Source organism: Mastacembelus armatus, chromosome 6 (genome assembly GCF_900324485.2).
Source record: "Mastacembelus armatus chromosome 6, fMasArm1.2, whole genome shotgun sequence".
NCBI classification, from domain to species: Eukaryota; Metazoa; Chordata; class Actinopteri; order Synbranchiformes; family Mastacembelidae; genus Mastacembelus; species Mastacembelus armatus.
In genome coordinates, this window is record NC_046638.1 from 19,151,924 (window position 1) to 19,178,741 (window position 26,818).

Genomic DNA, 26,818 nt, shown 5'->3' on the forward strand with positions numbered 1-26,818 from the left:
TTGTGCATGTTCATCTTTGTTCTTGGTGAGAGTGATCTGTGTGATAGGCTTCACTGATTATCATGGCTGTGCATGTACTGTAATTAGGGCAGGTCTGGCTCTTTTCCAAGTGCATCCCATGCTGTCTATTAAGTCATTAACCCAGCATGCTCCACCTTGGCTCCTCTCCCACGCTGTATATATCTCTGTGCTGAGAGGACAGGCCAAATTAGAGTTATATTATGACCTGTGCTGTAATTCAACTTAGCAGTCATGTACAGTTTGGGAAATCATCTGAAATACATTGCAGCATCCCCTCACTCACCTCCACCAGGAACTGATGGTGGAATACTTGATGCATGACTCCTGAGTCAAAGGGATGCCTGAACAAAACCTGGCTGGGGATGTTTCTAAGCTGCAATGGTTCTCCATTCACGGTGATGATACACAACTATACATCTCCACCAAATCCATCACCCAAGTCGTTCTCTCCACCATCACAAACTGCCTGACTAATATCAAAATCTAGATGGCCAATAACTTTCTCGAAACTCAGCAATAACACAAAACTGGTCATTATTGGACTCAAAGCTTTCCTACCCTCTGCCCAGGACTTCTTCCTCCTCATCGACTGTCATAATGTCACTCCCTCCCCCTCAGTGCAAAACCTTGTCATCATAATGGACGCCACCCTCTCCTTCAAATCCCACATCAGAAACATCATCAGGACATCATTCTTCCACCTCCAGAACATTGCTCTTCTCTCACTCCACTGCAGAAATACTCATCCACGCCTTCATAACCTCCAGACTCAACTTCCCTCTACTAGCCTCCAAAAAACTGCAATACATACAGAATTCAACTGCCTGGTTACTCACCTGCACCTGCTCCAGAGACCACATCACCTCCATCCTTCAACAACTCCACCGGGTCCATGTCCAATATCGCATTCTGTACAAACTCCTTGTCATCACCTACAAAGCCCTCAATAACCTTGCCCCTTCTTACCTCACTGAGCTTCTCCACCGCCATTCCTCACCCACTGACTCTGATCTGCTGACTCCAATCTCCTGACCTTCATTGCTAGAACCAAACACTGAACCTTGGGGGCCTGAACCTTCGCCGCCGCTGTCCCAACCCTGTGGAATTCAATTCACATCAGAAACTCCAACTTGCTATTGACTTAAAACTCACCTGTTCAAACTGGCATTCCCATAGCCTTTAACAGTCACATTATACATATCTAATTTCATTGACAAGGAAATAGTATGACATAGCTATAATATAAGTTGTTGTTCTTTGCACCTTGGATTTTGTGAATTAAACATATGATGTATAATGTTTTAGTTAACAAGCTTTAAAGGAGCAATCATTACCTTTAGAGTCAGGCTAGTTGTGTCCCTCTGTTTTTCAGTCTTTTTGCTAAGTTAACCCCCTGCAGCCTGTAGCTTTGTATTTATGGGCATGTATAAAGTCTAAACTTTTTCAAGTCTTTACTGTAAGACATATTAAATATAAAACTATTGGTTATATTATAACTACTAGACTGATGATAAAGAATGGTACGGAAACAATATTTTAAATGATTGGTCATTACACAAAGTTTAACCATATACTGTAGGGGTTGCTTTCTGTTTAGATGACTCCATACATCAGGGCACCAGCATGTGCGGTTTAATGGTTATGTCTTTTAAATCTGTCTCAGTAACACTGTTAATAGCAGTGTAATCATGACAGCAGGGGGAATCCACAGACACTAGTGATGAGCTCAAATTTCCCCACCCATACAGTTCAGTGAGCCTTCCCCTAGTGTTTAAAAAACTCAGATGAGACAATTCTATTAGTGAAGGTCATCTAAACATCAGATCAGAAGCTTTAAGCCAAAAAGAACCTGATGCACTTTTCCCTTCTCTTTCTGTTCTGCTGCTGATTAATGCTAACAGGGATTACAGTGCTAGTGGGTAACTGCAAGCCAGTGTGGTTTTGTGCCTCTCTTCATTCCTGTTGTATATATAGTTTGGTCTCACATTTTGGCTTTGAGGCTTTTAGATTTCTTCCTTTATTTGCTTTAATCAATTAATTAAGCACATGGCCGCAGAGTGAAAGCATGGTGGCTCGCTAAACACTATGCATGTTTGTGATTAGGACTCATAAAAACTGATATCAACGGCTGATATTACAGTTTTATGGCTGCTGCTGTATTAATTAATGAAGTAAAATAAAGAGACATCAGGGGGTGAAATGCTGCCCACAGTAAATCCATCACGGAAGGATTAGTTTTTTAAGATGAATCCCAACACTGAACATTAAGATGACAAACAGATTTACTGCTGCAATAACTCACATTTGTAGTTTCTGACACAATATTGTTCATAATATTTATATAAGCGAAGTCTCAGTGCACAGCTGTTTAAACTTGCTTTTTAAACAGCTGCCAAATTAGAATAAAATAGTTCAGCCTCAGACTAATCTTAATAAATCAAACTGGCTCAGGTTTGTATGGGACCCCCAGTCTTCTGTATAAAGGTCCGTGACTCTAACATGCCTGTAGGAGTCAGTAAGAGCTTTTCCTTCCTCTTCCTCAAACTTCATTTCCTCCTTGTCCAAACACAAAAAGTCAGTCTCCAGTACATCATCAGTCGCAGGCACACAGCGGGTAGCGAAAGTTGCCAGGAACAGAGGAGCGAATTTCTTTTTCTTTGCGTCCTAGATAGTTTTTGGAGCAGGACAGACGCGGAATAAATTAAGAAACAGATCCGAGTGCAAAGTTTGGGACTGACGCCGTTGCACTAAAGTTGCGTGACAGTGACTTTGGCTGCTTTGCCTGGAGTGTGACAGGCTGAGGAGCCGTCACGGGAGGACGCTGGCCAGGTGAGACGCTTCTCTTTGTTTGCCGACAGCAGTGTTGTGTTTTGGGGCCACGCTCAGCGCTGCGGGATGACACCGTAGTTTCAGTATGTCATCCAGCTTCACTCACTGCTTCAACATGCTGCCTGATTTTCAGTTATTTTTTAACAGCCTGTCCTTGATGACTTCATACATTAAAAGTAAACGACCGCAGAATAACTTTTCTATACTGGCTGCTAGAATAAACGCATGGCAGCCAATATGTGGTGAACCTGTGGTGTTTTTAACTACTGTGGAAATATTCTTGTGCCACTGAAGTTAAGTATTCAGTGTTTAAGATCCCATGATTTTATGACCAGAGGATACCTGTCTCCTTTTAGCAGGTCATAGGTTTGTCACATGCCATGAAGCTTCAGGGGCGAAACAATTGAGGCCTAATACAAGGAAATGCCTTAAACTATTCTTGTCGGTTTGTTTTTCCTGCTCATACATTTTGCAGTATGTTTTTGGCAGTTATAAGTTGATCACATGAGCCCAGAGGAATGTCAAGAATCAAATCATAAATTCTTACTCCTTTCAGAGGCAACAGCTGACATGCTGCTCTGATCCATGTGGCCAACACACCTCAGTCAGGCCCATCAACATGTGATTGTCCCTTCTTTTTTAGCATTGTGGAGTGTTTGTTTGAGCACAGTCACTCTGATGAGCCCAATTACCATGATTGTGTTTGTGACCTCTCTTGAATTTAAACCAGACCAATGAGAGGTGAAGCTTTTTTTCCATTCACACACCTTAGTGCTGCTAGCGGCTGTGTTCCTAGTTCTGATTTGAATTTCCCAGAGACAGAGTGGTAATTTTAAAGTATGATGTGAATGATGTTTTGTGGTGCATCCCAGTGACTGATGAATTTACCAGATGTGGAGAAAGCTGTGAACCTGAGCAGGTCACGTTTGCCTGTGGCTTGTAATATGTCTGTTTAAAATAAAAATCTAAATCTAGCATCTGCTTCAAGTAAAGTGCTCAAGTATGTCAAGTCTTGGCTTATTTGATAGATCAGTATGGTCTTCAGGAGAAAAATGGTGGTCTGTTTTTAACTTATCACCTGCTGTTATTCCTCACTCCCACAGGGAAAGCGTTGAATTCGCAGTGGACACATGACCGTATGCTCTGGGTTGTGTCTGTCCTGGTGTATGGGAGGCGAGAGGGGTCTTGCAACATTTGACCTAAAATTCCTGACGCTGTCATGGCCAGGGGTCAGTGCTCCCATCCCCACCTCCTCCATCAGGGAGGTTTACATAACAAAACCAGCATACAGTTACTGACATCAAAGGTCACCATCAGCAGCAAAGTTTCTCTATGACTGTTTTAAATCAGTAACAATCATAACCTTTGTGAGGACATTTTCCTCTGGGACGCACTCTCTGATTCTCTGCTGTGGTAAACAAAGGCAGCAATGTGAACTTCCAACTGTGTTTACTTCCTCAGCTTTTCTCTGTGCTCCACACAGTCACCACAGAGCTCAGCTCTCTGTTCTAGCCCTTCATGAAAGTTCCTATTCTTTGGGATGAGGGGGCAGGACCGTCCGTACTGGGCAGATCTCTTTCCACCAGGCCTCACAATGGATAAGCTGTGCTGCTATATTAACATTTATTTCAACTTTAATCACATCCCTACGCACCATTCTGCAACAGCAAAAGCAAGGCTGTGTGCTGCAGGCTGGGTTTGTGTGAGATATAGATGGTTCTGTGTTGCTGACCAGTGGGTGCTATGATCCACTCTGACTGTGACCATGTAGTCCTCTGATTTTGATATGTGCTGTACTATAGCTGAAATGCAGATTAGAGATCTACCTCCCAGCTGTATGGACACTGCAAGCAGCACATGAAATCTGTTTTTTGACCTCGCTATGTGAATGGCAGGCGGCTGTTTACAGTCAAGCCTATTTCTGAGCTGTGATCTTGCTTGGTAGGGCCGAACGTGCAGCAGATTTCTCTTACCTAAACTGAGTTTCATGCCTCAATTTGTGTGACCAGTGGGAGAGGACACATTAGGTTTCAAATTGATTTTCCTTCCCCCATACGGGTTGCATTTCAAGCTTTCTGTTTATGCGCACCATTGCTAAAACTTTGACAAGCAAGTTCTGTAAAATCTGATCTATAAAACTTTATCATGAGAATTAAAGTGCCACTGATGGACAGTTTGCCTTCCTGTTTATTTTGAAATATACTGTACCTTGTAGAGCAGTTAGATTGCACCACCATAAACATAGAGGATGCTTGAGTATACACCATCCTTATGTCGCTTTATGGTATGTGAATATGTGAAAGTACCTTGACTACTGTTATTTGCTTTGCTTTCACACTGTATCATGCTGTTTTGTTTCAATGCAGATTGGGACTTGTAATGTCAGACTTGTTGACTTTAGCTGGCAGAGCTTCCTCTCTTGTGGCTCTGTGTAGCTATAGCTTGTGTCGATCCCCTTTGTCTGTGTTGGTTGGCTGGTGTGTGGGAATGTTTTTTTTTTTTTTTTTACTCTCTAATGAGCTATCGATGGTGGTTACTGAGAGAGAGCTTTACATGCCAAATGTTCCATCAGTAGCCTCTAAACACTGCTTGCAAATGAATAAATGGCAGACAACTTTGATTCAGTGCAGCTGCATTTCCATGATGAAAAATGCTAATACATAGTGACATAATAACATAATTGCATAGCCTCAAAAATAACTTATTAAATGATTTTACACACTTAAGTTCCATAAATGAAGCTCCTTGTCACTTACATTTTTATTACAAATATGGACTTCATCTTGTGGTGAGTGTTTCCTGGCAGTCTTCTTATATGATCTTGCACCGGATCATTCATTATTAAAAATGGTGGCCGGGGGCTACACATTTCCCTTCACTAACTTATTTATGCAGTGGTGAAACTGAAATTGCAACCCACATCTCTTCCAGCTCTTTAATATTCTGTCATTTTATAAAGTTTAAATTATTTTAGAATTGGAGTGATTTTCTGACCAAACAGAAGAAAGCCACTGCCTTGTAATTAATGACATTTTTGTCTTTCTAAGTCACATAATTCTTGTAAAAATGGCCATTGCCCATACTTATGAATCTGTTTCAGTTATAACCAATGATGTAACTGATATAGTTGGATGTAACTAATGTAGTTGTAAGTTTTGTTTTAAATTGTGTGGGTTTTATTACTGTAACCATAGATTTTTTTTTTTTTTTTGAGTTGAAGGTGTTTTCATTTTGCATTACTTTCCTAAAATTTGACTGTATTTGACTCTCATATCCTGTTTAGAGTACACTCATGATTGTAGCGGGTCCAGAAATGGGCAGGTTCCATTATTCAGCTCTGGACCACAATATTCATTATTTGCAAGAGATGGCTTCAGTGACTATAAACACAACTTTGATCATGCAATATCTGCATGTGAAGTCTTAACATTTTAACTGTATAATTACACTGCATAAAATGTTACAGCTGGTTCAGTGCAAATTATGTCGTGTTCTGGGAAAAGGGATGAAGAGGAGCAGGAGACTCGTTTACAGGACCTTTTGTCATCTCAAATATATTAGACTACATTGTATTGGTTTTTAGAGACATCACTGGGCTTTCATCACAGGCATGCAGTGCTTCCCATACTGTATGATGGAACAAACATGCATTTTAATTGATTGGAATTTTGTGTTTTTTGGTGTGACATTTGCTGCCTGTTTAAATCAGCTTCTCCAATCCTCTTTCAGCAGAACAGAGTATTTTGTCACAGAAATTCAAGAAGCTTCTCACAAGAGAAACTCTTCTCTGAGTGAGGCAATGTGCTAATATTGTGTGGATGCCCACACTATGTTAAAAATTGCCTAAGTTGTTCCATCTCTAGCAACCTTACCCTTTTTTTTTTTGGAGGAGGACATAAAGGGAGGTTTAGGAGGGACACAGTTAATTGACACAGAGAAGTGGATAAAGAACTTTAAGGTATCCAGCAGACCTTTTCTGCCACTCTGTGAACTTCAGTGTGAGCCCTTTTGTCTCCAGTTGTTGCTCCTGTGTTTTGATGATCAGCTTAGTGACTGTTATGATGTGTAAAATTTCCTGCCACTTTGCTGGGCACAAAATTACAGCCATTTGTCTACATACTTTTCCGTCCTTTCAGAGCTGTATGTAATAATGGGCCACATACTGTAAATTTGAGCTCGTTTCATGTCTTTCAAATGAAATTGTGCAGATGATCTGCCTGCATTGCCACCCACAGACAGCTGACGACATTTTATCAAACCAGCAATCCTTGACACCAAAATTGCTGCCACACCTTCCTATATGCCTCCCCTCTCACTGTCACTGTGTTGGTTTACTCCACAAAATACCATAAGTACAAAGGCTGTTAATTCAAAATATGACTTAGCTACATACTAATCCAGACCATGTATTGTTTCCAAAAAAAGATTCCATAGATTTCCAATCTAACTGTATTTCATTGAATTTGCCTAATGAACAATCTCATTAACACAACAGGTTGTGTCATGTACTGCACAGTAAACTTCTGATTTTTTTACAGCACATATTAGCAAAGCTGAACTTACTTGGCTTTTTACTTGCAGAAGCATTCTTGAGCTTTAACTACTTAAATGTGTAGGCAGAAAATAAGACAAGTAAATAAAAAATGAAAACTATCTCTGATACATTTCCTATTTTGATACCTTTATTGGCAGTACTTCATGGGGCAGCAAATCCTGTCTTGTCTAATCTGGTCTCTTCAGTGCTTGTTGGTACAAATGGGGAAAAAAATCCGGAGAGAGTAATTTGTTATCAGTTTTGATCACACTGTGATTGATTCCACACAAAGAGGTTTCACTGGCAAGGCAGAGCCAGCTCTCCTCCTGCCTCATGCCAGTGCTCCAATCAAAAGTATCTTTATGAGTCACTGCAGAACCTGGTGCTTCTCAGATGGATGGGTCGTCATGGCAGTTGAAGTCTCTGATGGCCACTTCATTGGTAACATACTGTTGTAAAACTCAAGTCTCCCTTTCATCAGTAGAAAAATCATTATTTAGAAGAGATTGATAGTGCTACATCTATTTGTTAAAAAAAGTCTGCAAGTAATTACATTAATGCAGTACTATCTTCTTTTTTCCCCACATGTGATGAATTTTGAGGAGGATATTGGATTGGACTGGCTCAAATTATCATTCTGACAAAAGCTCAGAAACAATCACAATGACTGTAAAACATGTTGGATTCATGAAGTTTTTTTTATTTTTTTCAGAGCAGACTGGAAACTACTTTAAAAGGTACCATTAGAAGGAAAATGGGTCAGTCACTTGTGTTCAAGATCTTAAATTTGAAACATTTGGTTTATAAAATAGAAGAAACCACAATTTTCAATCACAGTTACACAGCTTTATGTATCTGCAAGCTTTCGTAAGCTGCAAATCTAAAGATGCTTTGGATGCAAAATCCACAATGACCACTGAATATTTATTTACTGGCATGAATACTTGACCTAAATTCAAGTCTGTCCGTTGCCAAATGCTCTGTTTTAATGATAAATTTAACAATCCCAGATGGACAGAAAGTATATTGGATGTAGTTATTTCAGGGCATCTGGAGTCACACAACACAGAAACACAACAGCACAGAAGATGCCTGTTCACTGGAATCAGTGGAATATTCTTTCAGTGGGTCATTTGGTTTTCAGTTTCACCCTGGTCTGTAAGCATATTTTGTATACTCCTGCACCTTTTTGCCAGGTGCCTGCTCACCACAAGTCACTGATTTTAAACATGCTTTTTTCTTACTCTTATCATTTGTACCTTTTACAGCCATGCAAGTGGTGTGGTTTTAGGGAGGCCACTGCCAGTCTGTGGTTATTTCTACAATAGCACCGGTGGTTTATTCTTATTTACTTTGGTAAGTCCCATTGGTTCCATGTCAAATATATATATATAACAACTGTTGTCATGTGAGCTGCACAAATTCATGTCCCTTTCAGGTGAATTGTAATAGCTTTGGTTATACCTGCACATACCTGTAAAACTAGGCTAGTTATCCAGTCTAGCTGGATGCTGTGATTTCTTTGTGTTACTTAACAAATGCTTTGACTAAAATGCTGAAAAATTGTTTCATCAAAATGAAATCCAATATCAACACTAATGCAGATGATGCAGCTATTTTTGTTGGAGCTCTACACTGTTTTGTTTTTAACTGCTGCCAACGTGTATAAACACTTCAAATATGTGACAAAATAAAATGAGCTACTTTAGGTCGACACTGGGGCTAATTCCTTGGAATAATTTGTGAACACTTCTAAGTTGGACACTGGGCGATTCTTCTTATCTTCCCCTCTCTGTCATCATTGTGTCAAAGCAGCATCAATATTATACCTGCTGAACATGAGTATGTATTCTGTGAGCATTTACTGCCGTATTTCAATAGAGCCTCCCAGAGCCACTATGCTAGTGGTTCTGCTATAGATTCTGTCTTGCCCAGCTAAAAATGGTTGTCCTTATAACCCCACAGTAGATGAGAAATAGTTGGAAGAGTTGTACCAGACATGATGCAAATCCTACTCATTTTCTGTTATGCTTTTGCGTACATGTACTGTATATGTTTTTGATTAAGAGATTAAAAACAAATAGTGAAAAGTGAAAGAATGCAGGACTTGATGAGTGAGTGGCATGTTTATTTACACTATGGAGGGCTTCAAGCGGATCCTGTGGCCATGTTATTGCACAGCTCATATGTCCTGTAGCCTCTGACCTCAGAGACAGGAGACATAGTTTGACAACTGTGATGCTCCAATAAACAGGTGACAGCCTACTCAACCCTGTAATGTCATGTTGGTGTGGAGTTTTGATCGGTATTTTTTTTCATCCAGTCATTGAAGTTGACATGTTTTGACATTTTCTGAAACCCATCAGGGAATTAATATATTTCCTCAATATTATTAAGTTATGTTTATATTTATCTGCATCATGTTATTCCAGGACAGTTACGACAGTTTTCAAATTTCCTGCTCTCTTATTCATAGTTACACAAAAGCTACTCAGAGCTTTTCATATTTATATTACAAGAGGGACGTATTTGTTGTTGTAGCCAGCCAATGATAGGTCAGGCAAGCAGTTTGGGGTTTTTGTGGTCTCAGTTGTTAAATCGTGACTAACTAGGTAAAGTCTGAGAAACAAAGTACCAAATTTAAATAGTGACATATATTGGGTATACATTAAAGCCTTTTACAGTCACTGATTGGCTATTTTGTTGCTTTCTGAAAATGAAGTGGATATCTAAGTTTCATTCATTTGTACAAATGAATTTGAGGAATCACAGAGTGAGTGGTATTTTGAGAAGTAGTGATGCTTTTCGATTGAGAGCAATGAATCAGAGTATTGTGTTGAATAACTAGCACTTTCTCCACATTGTTGCAAAATGAGATTTTTCAGTGAGGGAGGCAGGTATATGGTAGCATATAGGGGAAAAAAAAAAACAATATAAGATATTGGACTTTTAATGTGTGAGACAGGAAAACTCTGTGTGTTGTTGTTGTTGTTGTTGTTGAGGAGTATTAAAAGAACTGGCCATTGGTGAGCCTATTAAAATCTGCTTCTGCTTACCAAGGACATCTTGAACATCTTTACTTCATGCTCAGTTAACCATGATGGTTAAGAATGACTGGCTAAAACTGTCTCCCTCAATAAAACGATGATTTTAGTACATGTTGAAAGCTGCACTGAGAAACCTGGAGGTCAATCGCAATCATGGCTGTCTTTGGGACACCTTACCCTGAATAAAAAAAAAAAAAAAAAAAAAAAATCTGATAATGTAATTTAAAAAAAAATGACACAAGGTTATTTGCAGTCTCTCTGATTCCATGTTTCTTAGCTGCCAAATAATGAGCTAGTCATTTTATCTTTAAGAGAAAAAAGTGCTATCCTCATTTTCAGGTCAGTGTTGTATTTTATGAACTGACGGACATAAAATTTTGGGCTTTTTGAATAAGATGCAAGTACAGTGTCTCATGTCTAAAGCTTCAAGTTTATTTATTAGGACAAAATATTGTTAGTTATTGATCAAAGTGTTGTTTTCTACTCTAGACCACAAGCTTCATTGAGCAGTTTAACTAACCCACTGAAATAACTTGAACTTAGCTTTTTCAGGGAAGACTGTTAAAGAAGGTGTCACTCCAGGAAACATCTTGGGAGAAATGCATGAAAGTGCTGTAAACAGAAGTAACGGCAGGATCCACCAAATCGAATGCAGCCATGTTCATGATATTAATAACACCTGTGCTTGTCCTGCTATGGCATGTCAAAACACTGTGAAAAAGGCCTGTTGGCTATAGCTGATCAAACATGAAGGCAACAGATGCAGCTGCTACATAGCTGAAATTGAGAATACAGAAAGCACTGCTGTCTTTGGTTATACTGAAACAGTGACAAACTGGGTGACAAGATATTAAAGGAGCTCAAAACAAGCACTGTTTGAACTGCTGCATGAGCAAACTTTGACTTGAATGTAATACTGAAATTCATCTAAAGGTGAGACTACATCAGTTGTGGCTTTGACTTTTGCTCAATGTACAGTGTCAGAATGTTTTTTTTTTATTATTATTTTTACTGTGGGCCAAATTAGTTTCCTATAAGCTACACTGAACTGATACTGAACTATTCATAAGCAATTATTTATAAGGACCTCTGCTAAGAAAAGGTTAAGCAGTGTTATTTGATATAAATTTGAAATGCTGTTTAATAATTTAATAAGCTAATTTTTAACTCAGCAGTTCATCTGAAGAGGTAAAAACACCTGTTCACAATCAATAAATCACTTAAATACGACCTGCCTGACAAAGTGAAGTAGACCAAAAGATCCTCAAAAGCTAGACATCATGCTGAGATCCAAAGAAATTTAAAAACAAATGAGAAAGAAAGTAATTGAGATCTATCAGTCTGGAAAAGGTTATAAAGCTATTTCTTAAGCTTTGGGACTGCAGTGAACCACAGTGAGAGCCATTATCTACAAATGGCAAAAACATGGAACAGTGGAGAACCTTCCCAGGAGTGGCCGGTCAACCAAAATTACCCCAAGAGCACAGCGACGACTCATCCAAGAGGTCACAATAGGCCCCACAACAACATCCAAAGAACTGCAGACCTCACTTACCTCAGTTAAGGTCACTGTTCATGACTCCACCATAAGAAAGAGACTGGACAAAAATGGTCTGCATGGCAGAGTTCCACAACGAAAACCGCTGCTGAGCAAAAAGAACATAAAGGCTCGTCTCAGTTTTGCCAGAAAACATCTTGATGATCCCCAAGACTTTTGGGAAAATACTCTGTGGACTGACAAGACAAAAGTTGAACTTTTTGGAAGGTGTGTGTCCCATTACGTCTGGCGTGAAAGTAACACCGCATTTCAGAAAAAGAACATCATACCAACAGTAAAATATGGTAGTTGTAGTGTGATGGTCTGGGGCTGTTTTGCTGCTTCAGGACCAGGAAGACTTGCTGTAATAAATGAAACCATGAGTTGTGATGTCTACCAAAAAATCCTGAAGGAGAATGTCCGGCCATTTGTTCGTGACCTCAAGCTGAAATGAACTTGGGTTCTGCAGAAGGACAATGATCCAAAACACACCAGCAAGTCCACCTCTGAATGGCTGAAGAAAAACCAAATGAAGACTTCAGAGTGGCCTAGTCAAAGTCCTGACCTGAATCCGATTGATATGCTGTGGCATGACCTTAAAAAGGAGGTTCATGCTCGAAAACCCTCCAATGTGGCTGAATTACAACAATTCTGCAAAGATGAGTGGGCCAAAATTCCTCCACAGTGCTGTAACAGACTCATTGAATGTTATCACAAACGCTTGATTGCAGTTGTTGCTGCTAAGGGTGGCCCAACCAGTTATTAGGTTTAGGGGGCAAACGCTTTTTCACACAGGGCCATGTAGTTTTGGGTTTTATTTTCCCTTAATAATAAAAACATTTAAAAACTGCATGATGTTTACTTCTTATCTTTGACTAATATTTAAATTTGTTTGATGATCTGAAACATTAAAGTGTGACAAACATGCAAAAACATAAGAAATCAGGAAGGGGGCCAACACTTTTTCACACCACTGTATTTGATTATATGTGTCTGAAATTTTGAATAATAATTGGATAATTACACTGGGTGAGAGGTCGGGTACCGTCTATTACAGGGCTGATACACAGAGACTCACATTCACGTCTACGGGCAATTTAGATTCACCAATTAGCCTAACCCCAAACCACATGCCTTTGGAAGCAGGAGTACCTGGAAAAAAACCCACGCAGGGACAGCAGGAACATGCAGACTTCACACACAAAGGGCCCTAGGTTAGAACAGGATTCAAACCTTCAATAGAGCTAACCATAGAGCAGTTATTTTTCAGAAGTTCCACTTTAATCAACAGCTTCCTATAAACTCAACACAATTAGCTACAGCTAAAACGATCCCAGCAGAAATTCAAAACTTTGCTGCTTCCATTCTAAAAATCTGATGGTAAACTGAATATCTTTTGGACACAATTGTATAAATTTATTAGCATTTTTCTTTTCTTTTTTCATGATATGAAAGGCTAGATTTATACATGCCTGTTGGGCGCTGCTGTTACTTGCAGGTGTGTAATTGCAGACAGGAGGTTCTTGTTCATCTGGTCCTGACCTATAAACTGCTTTGCATTTGTTGAAGTGCAGTCTGCTTGACCCATAAAACTCCTCTGTCCTTCTGGCTTTGTCTTCTCTTCAAGCACCACTGGAGGGTGGTAACAGGGGACCTCTCTCTGCCCCTGCTCTGAGCTTGTGTGACACATGCATTCACATATTTTGAGAGATCTCATTTAACATGCAAATCGGAGGGACCCTCAGAATGCAGGATGAATAGGCTGCACTTATACTGCGCTCACTTAGTTTTCGCAATTCACAACTGAGGCTACAAAGGGGAAACGAAACCAGTGTGTGAATCTATTTACTGTGCTGGTCAGGATGTTTGATTAAGTACAGATGAGATCCTTTTTATTACCATTTTTCAAAGAAAATACTAAGTGCTAACTGCAGCAGGGCCCTCAGGGTGGCATTGCTTTCTGTCTGAATTATGTGAAAGTTTTTCTCAGATGTATTTCCATGAGTATTGCTCTTTATTTAGATACTGTGGTCAGTACTCATGTCATGTGTTTCTGACTGACCACACTGACTCAGACATGGACTCACTTACAGAAGCTCTCAGCTGTGGGAGTGCTGCTTGTCCAAGCTCTGACTGATAAAGCTCATGTAGAATAACACCTCCCTGCTGTTTTCTGGCTCTTGTCAGTGTCTCAACGCAGCACATCAGAAGGATATTATGTGCCATAATTTTGACATATTTGTTGTATTGTGTTACTTAGGTTTATTCCCAGGAAGATGAATTATAAACTGCCTAAGTTTGCTCAAGCCAGAGTCTAGGCTGACTGCAGCTCTCTGTTTGAATTGTTGGTGATTGTCTGTAAACATGAAACCGGGTCTGTGGCAGGGAAGCCTGTTTGCTTGCATATCAGAGCTATTTTCCATTCTGACTGTGAAGACTGAGATAGCAATTACTGAAAAGTGTGCAATATTTTTGTTTCTATTACAGTTCAACTGTCACACAAGTCTCCACTTAATGTTTCTTTTTGAGTTTTCAGAGTAATTGTGCACTGGATGTGTACATTGCTCCTGCTCAAGAAATGTGCTCATTTAAACAAATGTTAGTCTCGTGTTCAAATGCCAATTTAGTTTTGGCAAGGTAATTTGTAGAAATCCTCATAACCAATGCACAGTAGGAGTACTAATCATGTAGTTGATATAAAAGCAACAGCAATTCCTATAAACAATCAAATAACTTAACTGGTGTCATGCTAGATGCAATAGTGAATCATATCCAGGTTTTGCACAATAAAACCCAGTTCTCTTCAGGTTTGTGCTGATGATTGGTAGTAGACTGTGTCACAACCCTGACTGAAGGTTGTGGTTGGGGCACAAGACTTACATACAGGCTTGTTAGTAACCTTTGAACAACAGCTCTGTCCCCATTGGGTAATCAATGTACCATAATGCATTTATTTAAAGAGGACTTGAACCAAGACTTGGCTGCTCTTCACTCAAAGTAAGTGTTAATGGGCGAATCCCAATTACACTAATTGCATCCACATCCATCCTCGTTTGTGTCCTTGCATCATAGCCCTGCCCATATAAGATGCAAGAAGAAACTAAGGAGGGACTCGTCCTTCATAATAGCAGACAGGGACAGCTTCTGGTTGAGGAACAATAGAATACAGGAATTAGGATTCACCGAAATCTTTGCTAAATACGTTTTGTTTGTCCATCATACATCAAGTCAAGATGTATTGAACAGTGAAACATCATCAGTTTCATCCAAAATAATTGACTCATCCATCACAGTCTTTTTACCTGTTTCATATTTAACAAACACAAAAATCCATATGTTACAAAAGAAAAAGTAAATAAAAACACATACTGTATCAGGATGATCAAATCAATCATCACATTTATTAAAAAAAGTTTCTTTTTTTTTTAAAAATAGTCACATATTGTTGGCTGATATGAGCTCTTCCTATGTGTATATTGTATCAGTCAGCCTCCAGCAAACTGCATCTGCTGTTTATTAACTGGTTTTCCAGGCTGATGTTTGGATTTGTGTGCGATTTAATTTTTTTTTATTGGCCATATAATTTTATGGCCAATGTTATTTATTTTAAGATCTCATTAGGGCTTATTTCTGCTGCAAATTGTGTAGTTTGATATGAAATACTTGCAATATACCCTAATATGTTTTAGCCTGTTTGGATAAGACACTCTACAAACTGTTACTACATAGTGAATAATAGCTAACACTATATTATACTTTGTGTTTGATCTGAACTGCAGTTATTTTATGATATAGATGATATCGAGAATTATACAGGTCACCACAATATAAAACAGCTATGATGAAATGTAGTTTTTTTTTTTAATACAGTAAACACGTTTGATTTGACTCAACTCAAAAAACTGATGCTGGTCAGGAGGCGTCATGTGCTCCCGACAGCACAGGTCACGCAATGCATTCACCAGGGTGACTGATTCACATCAATAGACCTGAAAGACACCTATTTTCATGTCCCTGTCATTCCCCACCAAAGGAAGTTTCTGCATTTCTCCTTTTAGGGTCTATGTACAACTGGCTGCCTTTGGACACAGCTAGGCTGTCCATGAGGAGACGGGGAATGAAGGTGCTTTTTGTTTTGCATGTTTTTTTTTTTTTATTTGGATAAACTATTGCTGCGAGCTCACTCATGAATCATGGCTGAAGACCGTGGAGCTTGTGATTCATCTGCACACATTGGCATTTTATGATCAGGTGGAGTGCACTGAGCAGGTCTCCTCCACATTCCTTGTTGGCTGTTATTATGGGCTCATGTGCACCTCTCTTTATCTGAGTGATGCACATCCCTGCCAGGGCCCGTGGCTGGGGGAATGGTGCCTTCATCTGGACCTGGCAGCCCAACTGTGGGTCAGGTTCGTTTAGACGAGTGGGTCTATTTGTGGCCCATGGCAATGTGCCATGCAAATGGTTTTTTCTGCCGGTGCAGGACAATCCCCTGCTGGGGGGGGTGTGTGCATCTACCGACCTTGGCTGAGGTGTCTGCTGTATGTATTTTCCCTCAGTGTCTCTGATTCTGCTGCTGTTGGATCGTGTTCAAGAGGAAGCGCTGAAAGTGATACTGATAGTTCCAGTATCCAGAGCTTCTTGGTTTCTGGTTTTGCAGTGCGCTCTGACTGCCCCCACTTTCTCTAAATTCAACCAAGGTGAGTTTAACATTGATTTAATCTTACTGTGCAGATGTACAGAACAGTGCTTAAAGAGGTGTATGTGATTAGCAATCAATTGGGCATCAATTAGGCTAATTCTTGTTCAACCAATGACTTTTCTGACCCTATCTTGTGTTGCTGCTTTTCCTCTCCATCAAATACATGTAAATAAATACAATACAAATAAGGCTCTATAAAACAATGTAAGTAAAGCCTCTGCATCATGCGATCCAAAAGGCCATGTGCTCTGAGATACAAGTACAGTTGCTAAAGTTAGTCATGTCATTTCTCTGGTTGCATTCTCAGCATCGTGATCAATTATTTATGGAAGGAAAGTTTCCAGTAATTGATGCAAGTTGTATGCCACTTGTGTGAGTGCCTAAAGCTGCCAAACTCACTCAGTAATTGATTGCATTTGTGTTGGTTTTCATCCAATGCTGTTGCGTGTGTGCCGTGTGCATGTATAAGCCCCTCTCTTGGCGCTGACTGTGTGTCATTAAAATGGAATGCCTGGCTACTTGGAAAAAGCTCTAACTGCTGCTTCAGTGTAAATCAATGTTTTGTGCTTCTTTTATAGTTCTGTATCTTATAACACAGCACACCCTGTCGTTCATATTGTTTGGGAGAAAAGTTAGCTCTGTGATCACACTATAACTATTTCAGACATTACATTTATGGCTGCTGTGCATGACGTCATATACCCAACACAGCAGTTCATCACGTGATCATTTTTGACAATCTGATCAGGATCCCTGCCTGGAAGAATATAAATGGAGTTTTACCGTACCTGATTCAGTTTTCCTGTTTGGACTGTGCCTGAGGCTAGAGGGCTGTCTGGCTCAGGCTGGCTGCACTGCAGCACTTTCTCAGGATAAAATTTCACTCCTAATAACCTCAGACGTGCAGGCAGCCCAGGGGGTACTCAGGGGTTCAGGCAGGCAGAGATGCAGATTGAGTCGTAGATGGGAGAAAATAAACATAGTAGCTGCAGAACAGTAGGCAGGGGAGTGAAATAAAGGCAGACAGACAGATGTCTTCTTCACTCAATCTAATGTTACCCCAAGACTGCATTGCACTTTGAAAGAATTAGATGAGATTTATTCTAATTATACATTTGTTAAATGGAAGAAAGAAAATTGTGGTTTAAATATATAAGTATATTTTCTATGGTTTAAAAAATGCCCTTCACAACTTCCTTAAGCCCAATATGACATCATTCAATTTTCTTTTTTTGGCCAAAGCAGAGTTTAAAGACATCGAATTATCAAAAAAGACAAAACAAGACAGCAAATCCTCCCATAAAAATAAGTGTTTGTGCTTTGTAAATGACTTTAATCGATTCAATAATCTATTAGTTTAATTAGTTTCTAGATAATTTTTCTGAGGGTTGACTTCACAATTTACAACACAATTGTGTTGGCTCTGCCCCATATCTCCCACAGAATTTATTTGTAATGAAAAAATAACTACTTTTTAAAATATATACACTAGTCTACAGTACTAATTCATCAAAATGTTACGTTAGGCAAACCTGCATAACACTAAACTAATACAATTTTTTGAAGGTTTATTTCCTTTCATATATCTGTCTGTGTGTTTGGATGCCAAAGAGGAACAAATAAATGGATATTCTGTGGCATACTCATCTCAGTTCTTGATGTAGCCTAAGTGTTGTGAAATTTTGCTGGCAAATTCCACTGTCACAGAGAAATTGAAAAATAAAAGATTGATGGGCAAAGTCTAAAAAGAGGCAGCCCTGTGGGATCTGTAGAGAGGAGAGTAGAGAGGCAGTACTAAGAATATACCAAAAGAGCTTCTCACGCTCTTTCCTTTATCTCAAGCAGCTGAAACCTCAAGGGAATATCTCACAGATCTGCCTACTGTACCCACTTATAGTGAGAACTGGGGGATCCACATTTCAGAGAGATGTTAGCATTTTAAAATCAATCCCAACATCACAAGCATCTCCATGTAATTTCCATGTTATATTAAATCTTAACGTGTTCAGAAGTAATTAGTAAAATTGCAGCTGAAAGTTAGGCAGTGTAATGCAGGTGGCTAAGGCAGATCTGATGCATGATTAGCAGGTGACGTAATTATAGTCAGCGTTGATAGGACACGCAGTGAACCTTGAGTTGAGATGTACTATAGCTCAAAGACAAACTTTTAGGGTTGTTATTAGCACATGACACATTTTAGTTTGAATGCTAAATGAGCATTTATAGTACATGGCCACCTTTGTCTGTTTTACTTGTCATTATTTGAAGTGCTTGGTATAGATGTTTGTCTTTAGAAATGCTTCCTTTTAGTATTTTAGCCCTCAATGTCACGTAGTGCTTGTTTTTTCTAAGTGACTTTTAAAATCAGTGTTGTGCCATGTGTTATAGGGTCACATGTCTTGGCTTGAGCAGGAATTCAGATTTTGGATCAATTTTAACCCTCAACCCCTGCTGAATCAACTCACAGCTTTTATAATAAATGTTTTCAAGTACTGGCTCCAAAAACAACAGCGGTGGAATGTTGTGCTCTCTTTGTTTTCTGAGAAAAAGAAAACATTCTCATCACACAAGATAGATTAAAAATGTTAAAAGGAAATGTCAGTTCCTGACCTTATTACTTGTACCCCCACAAGTCTTTAAGTCGCAACAAAAAAGTTTCATAATGACTTGTTGGCTTTATATTTGGTTAAGATTAAAGAAGCACTGAACAAACTCACGCCATGTCTCCAGCTAATATTTGCTCGTTTCATTTTTTTCCCCGTGCTTTTGGTGGAACGCCTGCCTGACTAGAAATTCAATGAGCACAGCAAGTGGCAAGCTGCAGGTTGTAGACACGCTTGCCAGCCTCGGAGGCTGCTGTCTCTAGTCTTTGGACTAGCTGACATGGTGTGGAAAAGAGAAAGCAGACTGAGTGGCTGTTTGGTGCAGAGCCTGTCACAGCAGACATTGGCCCTGGTCTGTTGTTTAGTGTGAGCTCATAGGACAGATCATGGTTGCTTCTGCACTGCCAACCTGAATTCCAATGCAGACACTGACTCATGTTGAACACGGCATCAAATTGCAATGTTATGATCGTTATAGTTCCCCTAAGTGATGAGTATTTTTATCTTGTAATCACAAATAGCATTATTAGGATGCTTGGGAAGTGTTGTGGCACACTGTATAATTTCCCCCTCTGTTTAGAGCATACTGTCATCTGCAATGGCAAGATTTGTCCAGATGCTAAAGTTGTGGTCAGATGTAATGTAGTCGTGCATCACCAAAGGACTCTTCTTGTATGGTTACACAGTTTGTCTTTTTTGTGCTTCAGTTTGGCAGTGTGTTTAGTAGTTTTTTTTTCAGTTGGAATGAAACTGTAGGCTACATGTGCTCAGACAAATATCCATATCACCTGCTGATAGATGTGTTGTTGTGCAGAGAAGCATTCAATGCTATGCCACTATTTTTTTTTTTTTTTCCAAACTCACATAACAAATTCAACTGTTACATACTGTCTAATTTCTTCAAACATCGACCTTTTAACAGTCCAGTAATTATTCTGGTCATTTTTTCCGATTAGCAGTAGATTTAATCTGTGGGATTGTTCCCAGTCCCTGTTTTTCTTCCTCTGTTTGACAGGTTGTCACACACAAGCCGGAGAGCCTACCACCTCCGTTTGTGACCACAACTGAGCTGGTGAGAAATTATGCCATGTTCCTGGTTTTTAAGTTCCAGCCTCAGAATGGCCTAACTCATTGCCAATCTGTTGTTTGAAAAAATATTTCTCTCAAATGTTGTTGGTAAACTATTTTTAAACTTTAACACATGGTTTCGAGAATCAAGAGTGGGTGATGTATTAATGAATGAGTCCGAATCAGCTAAGTGAAACAGCATTGGGTCTCTTGTGTTGAGTAGTTGTGGGTACTTCCCAGTTTGCTCTGGGGTGTTGTAATTGACCAGACATTGGACCTTCCAGGAAACACAGTTCTGGGACTAAATTACTCATTGTTTAGGGTTGACTTACTGCTCTGGTATGGGTGTGCTTCCTGTCTGCCTACCTCCAAACCTTGGGGAGGTTACACATACACACATGCATTTTCCCTATGGCTTCAATTTTAGGCCTCCAGTATTGCTTGTGCCAGTAAATAATCATAAGCAAAAATTATTTTTAATTAGTTAATTATATTTTGGAGTAGTGTGTGATCAGCTCTTAGTTAGAAGGGGATAATAATGGTTTTGATTCAGTCAAGTAGTAGTCATTTAGCCTTTTTTTTTTTTTAATGATTGGCCAGTTACCAAAGTCTAAAGAGGGGAAATGACATGAGCTGGTAACCTCTCTTATGCTGTGATCCTGAGGCTGAATGAGGTGCACTAACATGAATAAGGAAGCAGTCTGGATTATAACTATCCATGTAGAACAGGTACCTCCAGGTGCCAGCCAGCACAAAGTATGAAAGCAAGCTGCTGCTTTCATTCTGGGTCACACTGTTCAGGATGAAACACCCTGTCAGCAGAAGCAGCAGTGGAGCCTCCAAGGATCCTTTGCTCTAGAAACTCTGTGTTCCTTAAATGTTCTGAGCTCAGGTCAAACACTTGGATTCAAATCTGGCTCAGTGTCTTCAGCTTCAGTTAGTGAGTGATGGTAGTTGACTACGTAGAGCAACAGCAGCCTCTGGCAGGCACTGTGGGTTCTGCATTCATTAGCATGGCATCTATCCATTCTTTAACTACCTGCCTACCCTTCAGGGTCATGGGTATGGGCTGAAGGTGGACTGATACTGGGTAGGTAGGGTACAAGTCAGTAGGCTGTCATGAGGTGATAGACACAATCATTTACACTCAGATTCAAACAATTTAGAATTGCCAGTAGATGGACTGGTGACCTGTCCAGGGTGTACCCCTGCCTTCCACCTGAGAGAGAGCTGGGATAGGCTCCAGCAGATCCCCGTGACCCTGGTTCAGGAAAAAGCGGGTATAGAAAATGAATGAATGAATGAATGAATTGCCAGTAAACTTAACCAGTGGCCAGCCCTCAAAACTCTAACATGTTACTGTTTTAAATTTTAATTTAACTGCAGCAACATCTGGGCCCTCAGCTCAGAGTAATAAAGTAGGTGGTCCACAGTGCCCAGTTTATCTGAACAGACTTTCTCCAGAGGGAAAATGTGAAATTAATAGCCCAGGGTTGTCACTATAAACCCCTGTGAGGGAGAGTAGATGTTCAGCTTCTGGAGTGGCTTTTTTGTCACACTTATTTTAAATTCTGCTCACGGTTTTCTCTGTTAAAGGGGTCCAACCAGGACAGGAATTAACAAGGACAGGTTGCATTCCTTCACTCTGTTGTTTTAAATTGGGTCTCTTGCCTGAATTGATGTAATAAGGGAAATCCTTTTTTTCTTATTCTGCCAATTCAGTACTTTACTGAAACTACGTCTGATACTTACACTGCAGTCTAACGTGTGCAGCTTTAAAGCACGAGGTTTACCTTTGTGTGTGTGTGCATGCATGCCCACAGTTGCATACACTGCTAACTGATGTGACAGTGTGTGCCTTTATGTTTAACAGTACTTCTGTGCTGCTTGCAGCTACGGTTTCATTTTGTGCCATTTGTGAATGGCTCTTTGAAAACATGGTATTTCAGACTTTGCAACTGACAGCACTGGTTAAATGACTAACAAAAAATGGGATTAACTTTGTTACACTTGATTTGATTGTGCCACTTATGTATTAAGCGTGCAAATTTTTTCTGATTGGGAAATAACTGATTAAATTCACATATCTGATGTAGTCATCTATAATATCTGATGATGCTAATCAATTCATGGCTGATCACAGCGTTCCGACACGGGGCTTGTCAGCTTGTCAGGGTCAGCTGTCGTGTCGTTGCCACATCAGTGTAGGTCGGCACCTGTTGGACTCCACTTTGTGTCTGATTTAACTGTACATTTATGTTTGTCAGCTTTAGTTGTGCAGTTGAACGTGGTTAAGGGCAGCTGTTAAAACAGAGCTCAGTCAGCTGCTTAGTTGAGTGGTCCTCAGAAAGCCATTGTAGCAGGCTAAAATTGCAAAACATATGGCTTCCATTTAAATTCTCTAAACTATTATTCATTCTGACATGAGCTGTATTTACTGTAGTGTTGAGTCTGTGACACTGGCTTCAGTTTGAGGTGCAGCAGGTTGAGCTGAAATGAAAAGTGTTGAGGGGTCTCAGGCAGCATCACTCGGTATACAGCAAACCCTGTGTGAGGTAAAGGGGAGGATGAAGGAAGGGAAATTTGAAGGAGAGAAAGGGGCACTGTATTTCACAGCCCCAGTTATGTTCTTTCGATAAAAACATCAAGGCTTCGCTTCACTGCACTTCACAGCATGGCTGCATAGTCTCTGTGGTAGATGGCTGTGTTAGCAGACCATAACTACTTGCTTTGGCAAGTTCAAGAGGGTTCAAAGAAGATCACAGCTTTTAATCAGACTATAGCCAATGTTTCTGAATGTTATAGGAAAGTACATACCAGGTACTAACAGGCCTGTTAATGAGGTAACTTTTCTGTGTGATCTTTCAAAGCCCTTGAAATTAAATAGCACATGTTTGGATCTGTCATGGTTCAGTGTATCAAACTGTGATTTGAAATTGCTTCTCAGAGATAATTGTTTAAGGTCTGTTGATCTAATGACAGGAATATTTTTGCACTGTAGGAGCTTTTACATAATGAGCATTTTACCTTGCGTGTAAGGGTATCTCTTTACTCTGCTGAGAGTGGAAATTTACGTTTTTATGTCTTTGTATCACAATAATAATGATAATTCTAAGATAACATCTGTTTATACTATAATGACAAGCACACCTCCTACTTCTTTTACTGGAGTGTGATGGGATTTGTGAACATTAAAAATATCAACCTAGGTTGAAGCAAGATTTTTTTGCATTACCTCATTTTAAATCTTCTCAGTGCCCTGTCTGCACACCTTATTCTCTCTCCTTAAGTGTATTTAATGACTTCTCAGAATGGACTCAGAGGAGCAGGTATTATTCTCCCACGGTGCTTCCAGTTAACTCTGGTCTTTGGTGAAATGAGTAATTATCCCTCATCTGCAACAGTTTACAACTGAAAGTGCCTTCTGCAGATTTGACTGCAGTTGGAAATATATGAGGAGTTCAAATCATGGAAACAGTGGTACCTCTTCCAAATTTGTGATTGTTGGTCTCTAGTGAGGATGTGTAAAGCAAGGAAATGCCCTTGAGTCTTTGATGAGTGGTGTTTTACTGGCTGTAGTGGAGACCTCCTAAAAATTCCTCCATGCATTTCTGTCCTGCTGTGACAGACAGAGACATTCATTCATCCATCATCTATGCCTGCATATTCCCATTTTAAGGTCATGGGGATCGGCCAGAGCCCGTCCCAGTTCTCCCCAGGCAATAGGCAGGGGTCCACCCTGGACAGGTCACCAGTCCATCACAGGGCCACATAGAGACAAACAACCTCACACACTCACACCCACTCCTATGGGCAATTTAGAGTCACCAATCAACGGCCCTTCAACCAGAGCATGACAACTATCAGACATTCTGTTGTAGCTACTTTGTTGTTTATGAGTCAGATGACAATTTAAATGGGCCTCTATAAGTACACTGTACATATTACCACTCTACTCATAACAGGGCTGCAGAAGAGAGAAATAACTTTTATTTTAGCATTTATATTATGGGTATTGTTTGGTACCTCTTAAGGTAGAATTAATGAGGCTACATTCAGCTAATGGGATTTAATTAATCATTAGATTTGATGTTAAAGGAACAACAGCACTGATAAATGTTTCCTTGCAGTGTGCGCCATCTAGTGAATTTTGAGCAATACAGCATATGTGGATTTTTTTTTTTTTCAGTATAAAATTATCAACAGCTTTTTTTGATAGCATGTATATTATTTACATGTTTACTCTTAGCATTTTTTAACCATGCCTCTGGCTAGACAACCATATACACAACACTAGTATACAGGTGTAAGTGGAGAAGTTGAAGCATGCAGATTTAAACAAAGCAGTTCTTATCTCATGAACAGTGTCTCTGAAGAAATTCATTTCAAGATATTATCCAACCCTCGCTGCCCTTAAAGTGGCTGTTTAAAAATATCTAGCAATGCACATGACACCAAACCTCTAACTTCATCGAACAACACCAAGAATTCACACTTTGATCACCCCACCGAATAGAGTGGTTTTAAGTTCTACCAGGGTTTTGCAATAGGTGAAACACACAGAATCAATATTGTTCAGACTGAAAATTTCTGAAGGTATCTTAGCTGAGAGATAGAAAGTCTGAGAGGAACAGGGAAGAAAAAAATAGGGAGACTAGGAGTACTGGAAAAAGAGAAGGAGGCAGAGAGAGAGTGATTGTTCACCAGTGGATAATTGGAAAGCAGGGAGGCTGAGCCTGCAGCTCACACGATGTTGAAACAAGCTGTTCCTACTACCCATTTATCCATATCACCTGAGATGTACTGGGCCAGTGTCACTGACTTAAAATCAATTTTCTCATAGAATTACTTCAAGAACAAATGATCTCTCATTTATGGCCTGTTGTCATGAGCTATGTGTTCTGACTGACACCACTAGAGGTCACTGTGACCCTGATTTGAGCACACGAGGGAGTGAAGATGTCACGTTCTGCTTGGATGGGTAGGGGGGGTTTGCAGCATGCTTTATGGTCATGTCTGCAGAATAACTATGGTGGAAAGCTTTGGTGGCTTTCTGCTTCAAATGAAATTTTTCTCTCTATTTTCACTCCTCTTTCTCTGTTTCTTTATCTTTTCCATTGCTTGCATTTTGAACCTGGAATGTGTTCAAACTCTTTATGTAATTTGCATAAGCTGGTTTCAGAAATCTACGCTTATATAGCTCAGTCAGACTCAGCTGGCTGTTCAAAAGGAAAAGCTAATGACTCCATTGCCCTCACTGACGCATGTCAGTCTATTTCAGGCTCAACGACTAATGACGGCCAAGTAAGAACTGATGATCTACGTGCTGGATCGGCCCTTCGATTTCAGACTGCCACTTAGTCAGGAGAGGGCAGGGTACTTTTTCCCCATGCCTATGAACCATGACCTAGTGTATATTCTAGTGTCGTGTCATGGTGCTGACAGCACTCCTCCAATGGTGGAGACACACTGGGATATCAAACTTGATTTGACCTGATGCGGCAGCAGTGGCATTTCCTCACCCCATCCTATTCACCTCTCTGCCCATAACAGGAGCCATCCTTCAGCCGTGTCTCTTTATTGATCCCCTTTTGGTCATGACTCACCCCTACACTCTGTTACTCACCATCAGTCTCCGTCCTAAGCTGGTCCACCACTGACCCCTGCTCTCAGGATGAGAGGAGCCATAATTGGATGGGAACAAGGCTGAGAAGAAGGAGGGTTTGTTAGTCTAGCCATAGAAGGGGTGAGAATCAGCAAGGAAGAGTGAAAGAGAAAGTGCGAAAGAGCGATTGGGCAGCTGGGTACAGACGAATGGTATGAAGTGGACTGAATACTGAATGCAGGGGCAGGAAGGGCACTGCCAGCCACAGAGGTTTGTGGACAGCTTTCACATGACTCTCTGTATGCTGGGACACAGGAGAGTAATAGAATCTCAACGTGATGTGCTGGGATGCTTGGGGAGGGGGGAGTAAATTTAGCCACAGCCGCAGGCGGGCAATCTGCTACGTGAGGCTGGGGGAGTGCTGCTCTGTGGCCTTGTCTGACTACTCCTATCTGGTCTACTCTACCCTTCTAAAAGAGCTAGGGAGGGCACTGCTGCAATCACAATATGAATCACCTCCTTTTCATACTTCAGCAGGCTGAATACCTAAATGGTAAGATGTATTGCATTACAATATGATGGCGGTTTGGGTAGCATGGAAGATAAGACAGTCTCACTTTATTTGCAGGCTTTGTTAGGGCAGCATCTGTTGGCTTAGGCAGGTTTTTTTTTTTTAAATGTATTTTAGAATGAACATTTATTAAAAGTTACATACACTTGAATCAACGCAGAATTAAACATAGTGGTTCATAACCTTCAAAAGATCACAAAACTAACCAATTTTGTCTAACAAAGAGTATGTCACCCTCACATAAGCTGCCAATTATGCCATTGTTGTAGTCCATTCATCATTATGGGGGTGGGCACATTTT

General features: G+C 40.1%; 1 protein-coding gene across 2 annotated transcripts in view; it reads left to right on the forward strand.

Moving 5' to 3' along the window:
- Window positions 1-2,574: 2,574 nt before the first annotated feature.
- The window catches only part of tspan9a (tetraspanin 9a), a 143,669-nt gene continuing 119,425 nt past the window's right edge, over window positions 2,575-26,818 (forward strand). For both annotated transcript variants that reach the window (XM_026310695.1, XM_026310698.1), the window contains exon 1: window positions 2,575-2,850. The gene's annotated coding sequence lies outside the window, so the exon portion shown is untranslated. The remainder of the gene's footprint in view (window positions 2,851-26,818) is intronic.